Below are 15,664 nucleotides of genomic sequence, written 5' to 3' on the forward strand. Positions count from 1 at the left end.
TCTACATATTGACTAGTTAAAGTATTTTGGTTGCCTTTGACAAAAAATAAATCTGTCTGACTTAAATCAAGAAAAAGAATTTAATGGTAAGACTGGGTCTGTCACAGAATCTGACAAGTAAATGAAGTCCAGATACAGGTTTTCCCCAGAGCATTGCAATGAATGCCACTCACTTCAAACAATAGAGTCTCTACTAGTTCCAAAGATGATATTCAAGGAAGGACTTATTAAGACTCTAGAACTCACTCTGGACCCAACCAATTCTATCCAGAGGATGTGAATACATTGTCTTAACAAGGAGGTTAGTATATTAACCAGAGAGGTGAGACAAGGAATAAGGGTTTAGTGGATACTGTTCCAAATAGGGAGGTAAAGAGAGCATTGATATAGGTCATCATAGAGAAGTGGGTGGTGATACTCACTGCCTCAATTTTAACTTCCTGATTTAATAACTGATGTGAGATTTGGCTTCATTTCTTATTTGCATAACTCTTGAGGCTGCCAGGCATGAGGTCTAAAAATGACAAAGTATCCTAATTAGCTACTGGTTAATTAATTTAATGTTCTCCAGAGAGTCCTTGTCTTTAAAGACAGTATACCTCCTAATTAGCTACTGGTTAATAAATTTAATGTTCTTCAGAGGGTCCTTGTCTCTAAGGACAATATACCTCAAAAGAAAACAAGCATATAATGCTGTATATACATCAGATTATTTTATTTTATTATGGACTTTACCTGGACCTCAAAAATCAGGCAAAAAGGCATGAAGGTTGTAGACTAGTTATTATGAGAGTCCTCAAAGCAAGAGGTTATAATAAAAATGAATCCATGGGGTGTTTTTGAAAATGAGTTAAATGCTTTTTGACAAATTGGGGGCACCAAAATTTTGAAGATGTTAAAAAATATTTCACTTTACAATTATGAAATGATTATATTGACATTATGATTAAGCCATGTCATTTGAGAAACACACTCCTTGACAGGTATTTCAGCCTAGACTCTGGAGAATTAATTTTAACAATAATTATAATACAATTTATGTTCTATTTTTTAATAGTCTTTTCCTATGACAGTGAGTTAAGCTACATAAGTTAAAACATAATAATATATCTCCACTATTTGAGAAAAATACTCCCAAATTTATTTTTAAATCATTAGATATTAAAAATTAAAAAATATTGTGTAGGTTCTCTTGAAATTTCAAGCTCTTTTCTAAGTGAATCAATGTTATTTCTCATTTCTATTCATATAAATTATTGAGGATGTAGATATGATATTATAAGAATTATACCCTAGTCATTTTGCAAAGATATTGAGCAATTCTGTCCCAAAATTATTCAGTGCATTTTTCCTAAGCTTTATTGCAGATTTAAAATAAGCAATTTCATGGAAAATTTATGCCAAATTTGATTTATTTTGACAAAATTTCAGCAAGTATAATTGAGTTTTTAAGTACTGCTTGACAAATGCCATGTCTATAGTGATATTAAGACCCTTGTTTATTGGGCCTCCCCTGGTGGCGCAGCGGTTGAGCGCTGGGTTGCAAGGTTGTCCGAAGCCTCTGCAGTGCCAGCTTGATCCCCAGCCGCTGGTGAGGGCCCCCACCCCAAAAAAAGACCCTTGTTTATTTATCTTAAACAAATCTGAATAGTGAAGATATAGTCACAATGAAAGAAAATAAGCACAATTCAATATTTTCAAATAGTTAAGGATTATAAAGAAGTTCTTGCTTTTGGATAATTTTAAGAGAAGTAGTGAGGAGAAAAATGAATCGTATACTCAAGTTGGGCAAGGCAGAGGAAAATCAGTTCTACCATTATATGGATGGGGATGCATTAAAACCAAATTATTAACATTTATGGATTAAACTCTTAGAAGATATCCTCTTCCATTTTGTAAGTTATCTACAATCTGACTGATAAAAGGCATGTTGAGAAATTAATTTGATGAATTTAAATTAATATTGTTATGCCTTGAAAAGGTACAATATTTTGCAAGTACCGTGTAACTAGAGATGACAGGGTATAATATCATCAACATGTAACAGGTCACTTAAGGAGTTGGAGGAAAAATAAAACAACAAAGTTGTCCAAATAGAGTTATAGCAAATAATAAGGAGCACACTCTTTATGTGATAGAAAAGAAATGCTTGTTAATACAGCTGTAAACTCTAGATGGTCCCCAAATGCTCACTAGCATCTGCAGAGGCACCAATGACATTTCACACTTTTTTATTTCCATTGATATTGTCATCTATGTTCTGATGTTCTAGAAGTACTCAAGGAGACAAATGATGTAGGAGAAAAATTTTGATGTTTTTGCTATGTTCAATACCTCTCCCACCACCCACCCACCCATACATGGACTGAAATCATGTTTATTGGTGATACTGTGTTTCTAGCAACAGTTGATTGCAACGGGAGTCTCGCTGGTCCTGAACCATTCTAGAGACTCTCTCTCTCTCTTTGGAATTTGGAATTGGTATGAAGAGTACTAGATTCTACTATTCCTTTGAGCCGAGACCACATAAACTCCAAATTTCTAAGATAACATCCTATATCTTATGGTTGGAGAAGCAGAGGAATAATCTACCCATGGACATAGCAGGAGTATAGAGAAGCAAAACAAGAGACAGAGAAAGAAAGTCCGAGTGAGTTTGCTGTGATTCCTGGTGGTATTTCTGTTGCTTTTCCAGTTCTCTCCCAGGTCAAACTGCACTTTCCTGCTTTTGGGATCTATGAGAAACACTGTATTCTTAGACTAATTTTCTTCTCTTATTGCATCATTTTGTCAGGAAGCCACTGTTCATATGAAGAAATTGTGTTTTTTTTTTTTCCCACTCAACAAGTACTTCCTGAATGCTTAGTATATTCAGACCAATCACAATGTACTATGCAGGGTATGAGCAAATGAACAAAGTAGATATTATGTGGAGTTTATAATCTAAAAGCAATTAATGATGAGTGATTAGTAGAAAATGCACATTATTGTGGACATATGTACAAAGATACTGGGGATGTCTTCCAGGAAGAAGCAATGTTTTGGCTTAAAGGTAGGTGTGGGAGTAACTAGTTTCATCTGTGTGTGACGAAACCCAGCCAACCTTGCTTCCCAGTTATAATACCAAACCCTGCTGAGAAGGAAGCAAGGAAGTATAGGAAGCTATGTTCCCCCTACTAAGAAATTTTCACAGGTTATCTGTATAGCTGCAAGAACAAAGAAAGAACACCAAATGTGGAAATATTTAAAGTGCAAGTGAAGAGCAATGGATACATTTCTCCCATCCTCTCCTCCTCACCCCAGGGTGATTCATGATTTTAAGACTCTAAGAATTTCTTTCAAACCTGGAGGTTAAAGTGACATTCAAGGTGTTAAAGACAACTTTACTAGGTAAAACAAATTTGACCTCAATTGTGGTATTATCTCTTTATGTTGGATGAAAGTTAACTGCTGAACACTGAAGCTTGCCACATGGAATGTAAAGCAAGAATTAGATAGATTTCATCTTTAGGGGGACCTCGTGTCAGCTTGATTAATCAGCGAATCAAATTTCTTTGTTTAATTTTAGTTTCCTTATCAAACCAAAGCAAGACCTTTCAGAGCACACCATCTGTGTAAACACGGCAATTATAGGTGAGGGGAAAGTGTTTCCTCCCTGTGCAGCAGCCCTTGCTTAATTTCTTTCCTTTTAATTATGGCTCAGCTAAAGGACACTTCCACATAATATTTTTCTATCTTCTATCTTTTTTTTTTTTAAGAGACACAGTTTTAAAATGCTAGATTAGTGTTAATAATTACCTAGGTAAACACAGGCAGAGAGCACATCAGGCAGGAATAGTTCAGGGAAGGTCCCAAAGAGGAAGGAATGTGAAGGGTTGTTGTGTTTGGACAGAGAAGCATGAGAGGGAGAGTGGGAAGAGAGACTAGAGAGATAAGCAGGGGCCAGATTATGCAGGGTTTTGAGGCCATAATAAAAATTTGGAAATTTATCATTAAAACTGTCAAAAGGTTTAAAGCGGAGAAATGATATGATCAGATGTACATTTTAAGACAATGGATTAGAAGGAATGGATAAAGGAATTTTTTGTTAGAAAGTGGTTGCATAAGTTTGTGTGGTTTGGACGAGGTTAGTCATGATGGCTAAAATAGACAAAGGGGGAATGGACTTGAAAGAGATTGAGAAAGTAGAATTTACTAAGTTGGTAACTAATGTGGCTCCAAAAAGAGAGAAAAATCAAAACGAATGGTCATGTTTGTAGGTTGTGCCATTTGTTCTAATCAGAAACATGAAGAGGGAGCAGATTTAGGTGAAGTTCACTTTTATTCTTTTAATCATGTTGAGCCAGAAGCTCTTATGAGACATCTAAAGGGAGCGGCCAAATAAGCAGGTCTAGTGCCCAAAAAACATATCTAGGGGGACTCCCAGGTGGTACAAGGGGTTAAGACAAAATCTATGAAGCTAACCGCAGCCACTGCAGCACATGTTAAATCCCCAGCCAGGGAGGAATCCACATGGTGAAGCAGACCTCTCCTGTCTCGCCTGCTGCTCCCCTCAGCAGTGTATTTCAGTCAATCTGCCTCTTCTGTTCCCCACCCTGTCTCTGGTGAATCCTCTCATCCCCTGCACCTCCGGCCTATATCCCAGTTCTTGTATGCATAAATAAATCTTTTTTTTTTTTAAATCTAGGTACAATTTTTAAATGTAAGCATTTAATCATGGTATATAGGTGATACTTGGAGCTATGGATATATTAGACATTTCTTAAGATTATTCCAAATCAGAAGAGAGGCGTCTCAGGAGAGTGTCCCAAGTTGATGTAAGTTTTAAAATCTACCATAAGAAGAAAGCATTAAAGGAGTCATAAAAGAATCTTGGGGAGAATTCTAATTGGCTATCCAAAAATATTTTTGGGGGACATATTTCTGTATAATTCCTGAGAGCTTTTGAGGAATATAAAATCTCTCTTGAATTTATAGGGAAATACATTGTGTCAAATCAGTCACCAGTCTTTCACTCAGTGGGCTCTGTGAAGAGTGTGGTAGAATACAGGTCTCCATTGTCTTGGTGCAGAGCTCCTCCTTCTTTTAAATAGTAGCTGTTCTTTAGCAGTTTTATTCAAACCTATGTTAGAAAGTGAGTGAAAGGGCAGAATATTTAGAAGATTGGACATGTTTTAAATGGCAGTTGGTGGTGGAGGTAGGTTTCAGAATTCTCTATTTATGTTTGGACTATAGGGATGTATCCAGAGGGTCATCTCCATCTCCCCATTGTTACCCAACAGGAATGGGGTAATGGGAGGAGATTCCATTATTCCAGGAACAGAGTTTAGGAATCCATATTACTAGAGTCGGCCTGACCTCTAGAGGGCTCCAACCACACAGATCTGTGTAGAGTTCCCAGGGCTTACAATGGCAGACTTCAAAGGCTATCTGTAATTCTAATGTATTTTTATACATTTCACTCGTACAATAGAGTTAGTGTTAGAAACACTAACTGAGAAAAAATAGATGAAGTGATTATATTTCCCTCTGCTTGGAGGTCTTTTCCCAATTGCATATAATTTACACAGGTTGGCAACCTACAAAATTCTTTGTTCACAAATTATAGTATACAATTACTTCTTAACTTTGTTTGTCTTTGTTTCTTTACCCTCTTGTTCCTGTGAACAATTTCATCCTTCTTTTCTTCTTCATGGAGCTTGCAATGAGAAAAAAAGAATTAAACTAACACAGAATATAGGAAGCTCTGCTCTTTTCTGTGTCATTGTCCTGCTGGTCTACCACACTTTCCTAAATGTTCCTTAGTATATGTAAACATCGTGTAAAGTCATTTTCAGAATCCCAAATAAGGACTCACGTGCTAACAATGGAACATAACATTTTAAGGCATGATTTGCTGTCACCATATATCACCCCTAAATTCCTGAGGGGTAGCCCAGTATTAGATTTGTAACTTGTCTGTTGCAGGCTTTTGAACAATTTTTTGAGTGGCCTGGGACACAGACTAGAATATGGGAAAGGAGGAACCATATGAGGCAGCCAAAGAGTTTATTCCATTCCATTTCTGGGCTGCAACTGCTACACTGTCACCATGTGGCTCCTGGATATAAAAGTTTGATTTTGCTACAAACATCTCTTTTCTCTAAGAAAGGTCTTCCATGCAGAGAGTGAAATATCAACTTTTTTGTGCTTTCTTTTCTAAATAAGTTTGTTCTACATTAGATAGAGTGTCTAAAATCCCCCAAATCTCTAGAAGGTATATTTATGTTAACTGACAGCTTCACTAAATCCCTTCTATTATGGGAATTATGGGGAAGAGCAAGGCCATCACTGAAGTTAGCAGACAGGTTATATGGCTGGGACATTCCAAGATAAATAGAATCTCACTTGAATGTGTCATACAGCTAATAGTATGTGGGCTTAGAGAATCACTATGTGACTTCCTTCCTCATCTCTTAGTGAGGAAACAGAATTACATTCATCAAGCCAGACAGCTATCTACTCTGTAAATGAGCTACATATATTTCTGTCTGATGGTTTTTTCCTTATTTTATCAATCCCCAGTTATTTAGGACTTCAATATATGTAATTTATATATATATATATTATAGTACCAAAATAAATCATAAAATAAAAATGAATAAATTATAGGTCTTGAACTGATTCATGTTTATACTAATTGTGGTACTAATTAGTACCACACTTAACACTAATTGTGGTACTACACTGTGTTAGATGCCATTCAAAAAAATTCAAAAAATGTGTTTCAAATTCCTTTTTGACTAAGGATCATGTTAAGACAGTTCATGTCATTTTTGGACTTTTTTTCTATACATTTTGCTTTGTTTTAAATAATTGTTACTGAGGTGACATTGTCTTATACCATGTTTCAGCCATACGTTGTTGTAATTCTTATACCTATAAATGCCTCATCGTGATCACCACCCAGGTTTAGTTTCTGTCATCATACATTTCAGTCCCTATACATGTTTCATTCACCTTTGTCCTCCTTCCCCTTTGGTTACCACTAACCTGCTTTCTCTTAGAATTTTCTTTTGTTTGTTCATTTAAAAAAATTCTGCATATGAATGAAATCACACTGTCTTTCTCCATGTGATTATTTTACTTACCATAATACCCCCTCAGTCCATCTATGTTTCCACAGTTACCAAGATTTATACATACTTTTTATAGCTGAATAGTATTCTATTGTATGTATATATACAATCACGTGTCATTTAGCAACACAAAGTGTTTGACAGTGGTCTACAGGCTACACCCTACAGCCAAGGTGTGTAGTTTTCCAGACCATCCAGGTTTGTGTAATTACACTCTATGACATCTGCACTGTAATGAAGTTACCTAATGAAGCAGTCCTTAGAATATATCCATCTTGTTAAATGACATGTGACTCTATATCACATCGTCTTCTCCATCCAGTCATCCATTGTTGGACAGTTAAGTTGTTTCCCTATCTTAACTACTGTAAATAATGCTACCATAAATAGAGGGATACATTTATCTTTTCATATTAGTGGTTTTGTGCTCCTCAGGTAAATATGCAGAAATGCAATAGCTCAGTCATATGTTATTTCTACTCTTAATTTTTGGAAGAATCGCCATACTTCTTTCCATATCATTTTATATTCTCACTACCAAGGGTTCCCTTTTCTCCACATCCTCACCAACATTTGTTGCTTCTTGTGTTTTTGTTATTACTTATTCTCATAGGTGTGTGGTGAGATCTCGTTGTGGTTTTGATTTTTATTGCCCTAACAATAAGTGATGATGGACATCATTTCATGCGCCTCTTGACCACCTATATCTTCTTTAGAGAAATATCTGTTTGGGTCTTCTGCCCTGCTTTTAATCAAGCAAGCTGGAATTTTTGTTACTGAATTGTGTAAGTTCTTTATATATTTTGCATATTAAACCCCTTGTTGGATATATGATTTGCAAACACCTTCTCCCATTCATTAGGTTGCCTTTTTGTTTTGCTGAGGTTTTCTTTTGCTGTGCGTCTGTTTTTCAGTTTGATGTAGTCCCATTTATTTATTTTTGTTTTTGTTTCTCTTGCTATTAGAGTTAAATTCAAATAAAAGAATTGTTCAGGTTAAAGTAAAATAGATTAAAGCCTAGGTTTTCTTCTATTCTTAGGTCTTACATTCAAGACTTTAATCCACTTTGAATTAGTATTTTGTGTATAGTATAAGATAGAGATCTCATTTCATTCCTTTGTATGAGACTGGCCAGTTTTTCCAACACATTTTATTGTAAAGACTTTCCTTTCCCCATTGTATATTCTTGACTCCTTTGTCATAAATTAGTTGTCCATATATGTGTGGGCTTGTTTCTGGGTTCTTACTGCTGTTGCACTGGTCTATGTGTCTGTTTTTATTCCAATATGACATTGTTATGTACTATAGCTGGAAGTCATGAAATGTGATACCACCATTTTTGTTGTTTGTTCTCAGGATTGTTTTTGCTACTTGGGACCTTCTGGGGTTATATACTAACTTTAAGATTTGTTTTATTCTATTTCTTTGAAAAGTGCCCTTAGGATTTTGATAGGGATTGTGTGGAATAGGTCTATTGCTTAAGGTAAAATGGTTATTTTAACAATATTACTTTTTCCAGTCCACAAGCATAGAATATTTTTTTCACTACTTTGGGTTTTCTTGAATTTTTGTACATTTTGCTTTTAATCAATTGACATCACCTTTGATCTGGGAAAATTTTGTATTAAACTAGAATATATAAACAGAGGACTCAAATATCTTCTTCTAAAAGCCACTACTGATTGCTTCCCCAGTGCTCCTTGATTGCCAATGGAAGTGTTTTTCAGACACAGTCAGAGGGACACCAAAGATAGGAATATTTTATGTAATCAAAACAGCAGGTGGATAGCCTTTGCTAAGTATGTTACAAATACAAAATTGGCAAGAACACCATTTCTCAAAAATTTCCTTTACTCATTAAAATCTTTGCTATTGGGATCATGGAATTCAAGAAAAATTTCTCTATACTTCCCCATCTGTTTTACCTTCTTCCACCTTTTCCATGAATTAATCACAAAGTTTTGGAGTCACCAGCAAAGATGAAGATGGATGTTTCCATTTGTAACTCTGGTCTTGTTTCTTCATACTTTTTGTTAGTTTTCAAGTGAAACTTGTTCATGTAAGCTGTGCAGGCTGTGAAGGGGAGGGAAATAAAGTTGGCAGAGAAAAGATGGGATTGTTGAGATACTAACCCAAGAAGTCTTTCCACTTGAAAGAAATGCCGAATAACCCTAATAGAAAATGAATCATGTAAACAGGAATGACATCATAAATCATTTATCTTTCTACTAATCTCAAAAGCCACAGGGTCTGAATGTTGCTGTAACTATTCAGAATCACCCTTATGTAGAATATTTCATTGGCTTTCCATGCCAAAGAGAATCTAACAATAAATATGCATTGATGTGATCAGTGGAATATATGCTACCACAGAAATCGAAGGTTGGGTAGTAAAAAACTCTGCAGTTATATCTTTTATAATTCTTTGTGTTTGTATTAAACATTATATATGGGTACTTATGGTGGCTCCAATTTAATGTTCTGGTGCACTACCCATTGAGCAGATCTGTTTGCCATGTGCATTACAGGCATCTACTGAATATCAGGGAATGTAATCAAGTGATTTGCCAAAAACTCCATCAGAGATGTGTCCTGTGCATTTTCCTGAGTTGAGAACACCACCTAAAGGTATACTGACCGCCAGTGGTACAGCAGTGTATCTGAATTCAGGAGCACAATGACAGTTCAAGAAGCTTGAGTGTGATAGAGAGCTGCTCCCTTTTCTGTGGAGTTCTTGTGCATCAGCACCAGCCAAGCAGAGGCCCTCATGTGCTGCATCTGGCCTCTGGGAGCTGAAGCAGTGCTGCCCAGGGGTTTCTGTTGTCCCCCACTCACCTTCCCTCAGGTCCAGTAGGAAGACAAACCTGCTCTATGCATTGCTACTCTGCTGTTGGTCTTGTATGACTCAGCAAGCGAAGTGAGATAGTAACATTGCCCAGAGCAGACCAAAATTTTGAAGAATAGTGAAGTAGAGGTTAAAAGAAGTCAGCAAATATACAGATTCAATGCTATTCCAATCAAAATCTCAATGGCATTCTTCAAAGAAATAGAACAATTATTGATGAAATTCATATGGAATCACCAAAAACCCCGAATAGCCAAAGCTCTACTGAAAAAAAAAGAAGGAAATGGAGGCATCACACTCCCAGACTTCAAACTCTACTACAAAGCCATAATCATCAAAACTGCATGGTATTGGAACAAGAACAGACATACAGACCAATGGAATCGAATAGAAAATCCAGAAATAAACCCACAGATTTATGGTCAACTAATCTTTGACAAAGGAGCAAAGACTATGCATTGGAGCAAAGAAAGTTTGTTCAATAAATGGTGCTGGGAAAACTGGGTCGCTACATGCAAAAGAATGAAGCTTGACCACTACCTCACACCATATACAAAAATCAACTCAAAATGGATTAAAGAACTAGACATAAGACCTGAAACCATAAAATACATAGAAGGAAATATAGGCGAAACACTACGTGATTTGCACATCAAAGACATCTTTACAGACACATCACCCAAAGCAGTGATAGTGAAGGCAAAGATAAACAGCTGGGACTACATCAAATTAAAGAGCTTCTGCACAGCAAAAGAGACAATAACCAAAACAAAGAGAAACCCCACCAACTGGGAGAACATTTTTGCACCCAACACTAATGATAAAGGACTGATCACAAAAATCTGCAAAGAGCTGATGAGACTCAGCAACAACAAAGAAAACAATCCAGTCAAAAAATGGGCAGAAGAGCTAAAAAGAAACTTCTCTGAAGAGGAAATGCAAATGGCCAACAGACATATGAAAAAATGTTCAACATCACTTGTCATCAGGGAAATGCAAATCAAAACTACCATGAGATACCATCTCACACCAGTGAGAATGGCACATATTAAAAAAACTAGCAACAACAAATGTTGGCGAGGGTGTGGAGAAAAAGGAACTCTTCTGCACTGTTGGTGGGAGTGCAAACTGGTCCAACCACTATGGAGAGCTGTGTGGAGATTTCTGGACCTACTAAACATAGAGCTTCCATATGATCCAGCAATTCCACTCCTAGGTATTTACCCAAAAGACACAGAAACATCAATTCCAAAGAGCACCTGCACCCCTATGTTTATAGCAGCACTGTTTACAATAGCTAAGCTTTGGAAACAACCCAAATGCCCAAAAATAGATGACTGGATCAAGAAGATGTGGTACATATATACCATGGAATATTACTCAGCATTCAAAAAAGATAAACACATGCAATTTGCAGCAACATGGATGGCGCTGGAAGGGATCATGCTCAGCGAAATAAGCCAAAATGAAAAAGAAAAATACCGGATGGTCTCACTCATAGCAGGAATCTAGAAAACTTAAATAAGGGACCAGGAAAATGAATATAAGAAAGTGAAAATCAAAATCAACAAAAAACTATGAACCAGAGACACTTTTTGGGGGTGGGGGGCGGGAGGGGAAGGATTGGGGTCAGAATGGGGCGTTTGCAATTGTATGGGGGAATATAAAAATAAAATTTATTATTTAAAAAAAAAAAAAAAGAAGTCAGCAAAATATCCTTCATGACATTTTTTTTAGAAGTATTTGTCATTTACTAGCAAATGTAATAGAGAGGCTTAGAGTTTAGGGCATGTATATATACTATCTATACTGGCATATTTAAATATGGAAGGTATTCTACTGTTAGTTGGCTGCTAATCAAAATGGAAATGATTTGAATTAAGAATTTGTCTTTCCCATCAACAGATCAATATTTAATGGTAGACAGGCTGAAATTACCTTAGTAAGATGGTTCACTGAGCATCGGTTTTTCAAAACTGCTTATTGCATTTCTCAGATGTCAGAAGTCCTTTTTTTAATTAAGATTTATTTATTTATTTATACAAGTACTGAGTACAGTCAGAAGCGCAGGAGGGTGAGAGAATTCACCAGAGCCAGAGTGGGAAACAGAACAGCCAGACTGAGGAAATACACTGCTGAGAGGAGCAGCTGGGATGGCAGGATTGGTGTATGTGCCACGTGGGACCCTCGCCGGCAGCCGTGGATCGACCTGGTGCTGCAGAGGCTGCGGGCAGCTTCGTAGCCCAGCGCTCAACCTCTGCACCACCAAGAAATCCTTTAAAAAAAAATTGTATTGATTAAGCATTCATTTACAAGACTATCTAATCTCAGGAGTGCAGCTTAACATCTCAATATGTGACCTTGCTTCATTCACCCACCACCAAAGCTCTAGTTAAGGTTTTAATTCAATGAAGGCTATCCAGCTTCACCTCCCTTGCCTCCTTTCAGCTCTTATGAGGCTCTGGTCCTCAGCCAACTGGAAGTTCCTATCATACACTCTTCAGTATTCACTGCCTCACCACTCATGAGGTCTCCATGAGTTCCAGTAACAGCAGCGCTTTCACCAACACACTGGACATCATTCAGCCTCTGGATCTTTGGCGGGTATAGCTTCCTTGTGGAGACCCTTCCCTCCCCCATTCTCTTAACCCTATCCCATACTTTTCCACCACTTGGACTTCCTAATATTTCCTTATTTTTGTCCCTTCTCAAATCCACTCAGTTATCACTTCTTTTGAGCAATTTTGTTAGATGCTTCTAACAGCATCTTTTAGAAATGACAACATTGGTCATTAAACTAGGCCAAATGCTGCTCACTGCCTGTTTTTGTAAAAAAAAAGTTGTATTGGAACATATTACCTCCATTTATTTATGTATCATTTAGTTCTTCTTTCTTGTTGCAATGGCAGCATTGCAACATTTGGTGAGCAAAGCTAAAGTATTTCCTCCCTGACCCTTCACAAAAAATGTTTGCCAACTTGTGGTCCATACCCTTTGGATGCTGGGTGTCTTTGAGTTTGGCATCCTTACATGCAAAAATACCACTCTGTAATGAAGACAAATGGATGAGGATTGGGTCATTACATTTTGTACTTTGTGGGTTTTTAACTAAAAAATGAAAATTTCTACTTTAAAATATGATTATAAGAAATTAATTTACAATTACTATTTTAAGGAAGTATCTGCTACTGGAATCTGTTGTATAGAACTAAAGAAGAAAGAGTCTCTAGCTTTTATTTCTAAAAACAGCTCTGTCTTTTTTACTAAATTGAGGATATCTGGGGATACTTAAAAATTGTAGAAATATATTTTTTATTGTGGTCAAACATACATAGCAATACAAAATTTACTAATTTAACCATTTTGAAGTGTATGGTTCAGTGACTTTAGTATATTCACATTTTTTTTGTGCATTGTTAATTACCACCTGTCTTCAGAACTTTCTTCAGAACTGAAACTCCAAATTAACAGCTCCTTATTGCCCCCTCCCCAGCAGTTCCTGGTAACTACCATTCTACTTTCTGTCTGTGAATTTAACTATCCAAAGTACTTATCATGTAAGTATAATCATACAATGTTCATCCTTTATCTGACTTGTTTCACTTAACATAATGTCCTCCATGCTATGGTATGTGCTGAAAGTTCCTTTTTAAGGCTGCATAATATTCTGTCATATGTGTACATCACATTTTGTTCATTCATCCATGGGTAAACACTTGGGATATTTCCACCTTTTTGCTATTGTGAATAATGCTGCTAAGGATACGGATGTGAATTATTCAAGTCTCTTCCAATTCTTTTGAATATATATCCAGAAGTAGCAGAATTGTTGGTTCCTTTGTTAAGTTTATTTTTAATTTTTTTGTGCACCATCCATACCATTTTCCATAGTGGCTATAACATTTACATTCCCACCAGCAGGACATAGGACTCCAATTTCTCCATATCTTTACCAACAATTGCCTTTCTAGTTTTTTTTTTTTTTAATAATAAATTTTATTGTTATATTCCCCATACAATTGCAGCCCCCCCATTCTGACCCCAATCCCTCCCCTCCCGCCCCCACCCCCTAAAAGTGTCTCTGGTTCATAGTTTTTTGTTGATTTTGATTTTCACTTTCTTAAAGTTATTCATTTCCTGGTCCCTTATTTAAGTTTTCTAGATTCCTGCTATGAGTGAGACCATCCGGTATTTTTCTTTTTCTTTCTGGCTTATTTCGCTGAGCATGATCCCTTCCAGCGCCATCCATGTTGCTGCAAATTGCATGTGTTTATCTTTTTTGAATGCTGAGTAATATTCCATGGTATATATGTACCACATCTTCTTGATCCAGTCATCTATTTTTGGGCATTTGGGTTGTTTCCAAAGCTTAGCTATTGTAAACAGTGCTGCTATAAACATAGGGGTGCAGGTGTTCTTTGGAATTGATGTTTCTGTGTCCTTTGGGTAAATACCTAGAAGTGGAATTGTTGGATCATATGGAAGTTCTATGTTTAGTAGGTCCAGAAATCTCCACACAGCTTTCCATAGTGGTTGGACCAGTTTGCACTCCCACCAACAGTGCAGAAAAGTTCCTTTTTCTCCACACCCTCGCCAACATTTGTTGTTGCTAGTTTTTTTAATATGTGCCATTCTCACTGGTGTAAGATGGTATCTCATGGTAGTTTTGATTTGCATTTCCCTGATGACAAGTGATGTTGAACATTTTTTCATATGCCTGTTGGCCATTTGCATTTCCTCTTCAGAGAAGTTTCTTTTTAGCTCTTCTGCCCATTTTTTGACTGGATTATTTTCTTTGTTGTTGTTGAGTCTCATCAGCTCTTTGCAGATTTTTGTGATCAGTCCTTTATCATTAGTGTTGTGTGCAAAAATGTTCTCCCAGTTGGTGGGGTTTCTCTTTGTTTTTGTTATTATCTCTTTTGCTGTGCAGAAGCTCTTTAATTTGATGTAGTCCCAGCTGTTTATCTTTGCCTTCACTATCACTGCTTTGGGTGATGTGTCTGTAAAGATGTCTTTGATGTGCAAATCACGTAGTGTTTCGCCTATATTTCCTTCTATATATTTTATGGTTTCAGGTCTTATGTCTAGTTCTTTAATCCATTTTGAGTTGATTTTTGTGTATGGTGTGAGGTAGTGGTCAAGCTTCATTCTTTTGCATGTAGCGACCCAGTTTTCCCAGCACCATTTATTGAACAAACTTTCTTTGCTCCAATGCATAGTCTTTGCTCCTTTGTCAAAGATTAGTTGACCATAAATCTGTGGGTTTATTTCTGGATTTTCTATTCGATTCCATTGGTCTGTATGTCTGTTCTTGTTCCAATACCATGCAGTTTTGATGATTATGGCTTTGTAGTAGAGTTTGAAGTCTGGGAGTGTGATGCCTCCATTCCTCTTTTTTTTTTCAGGAGAGCTTTGGCTATTCGGGGTTTTTTGTGATTCCATATGAATTTCATCAATAATTGTTCTATTTCTTTGAAGAATGACATTGAAATTTTGATTGGAATAGCATTGAATCTGTATATTGCTTTTGGAAGGATGGCCATTTTAATAATGTTTATTCTTCCAGTCCATGAGCAGGGGATGTCTTTCCATTTCTTTGTGTCTTCTTCTATTTCTTTTAACAGTGTTTTATAGTTTTCTTTGTATAGGTCCTTTACCTCTTTTGTTAGATTTATTCCCAAATATTTGATTTTTTTTGTTT

Source organism: Talpa occidentalis, unplaced genomic scaffold (genome assembly GCF_014898055.3).
Source record: "Talpa occidentalis isolate TD23 unplaced genomic scaffold, MPIMG_talOcc4v2.1 talOcc4.8, whole genome shotgun sequence".
In the NCBI taxonomy this organism is placed as follows: Eukaryota; Metazoa; Chordata; class Mammalia; order Eulipotyphla; family Talpidae; genus Talpa; species Talpa occidentalis.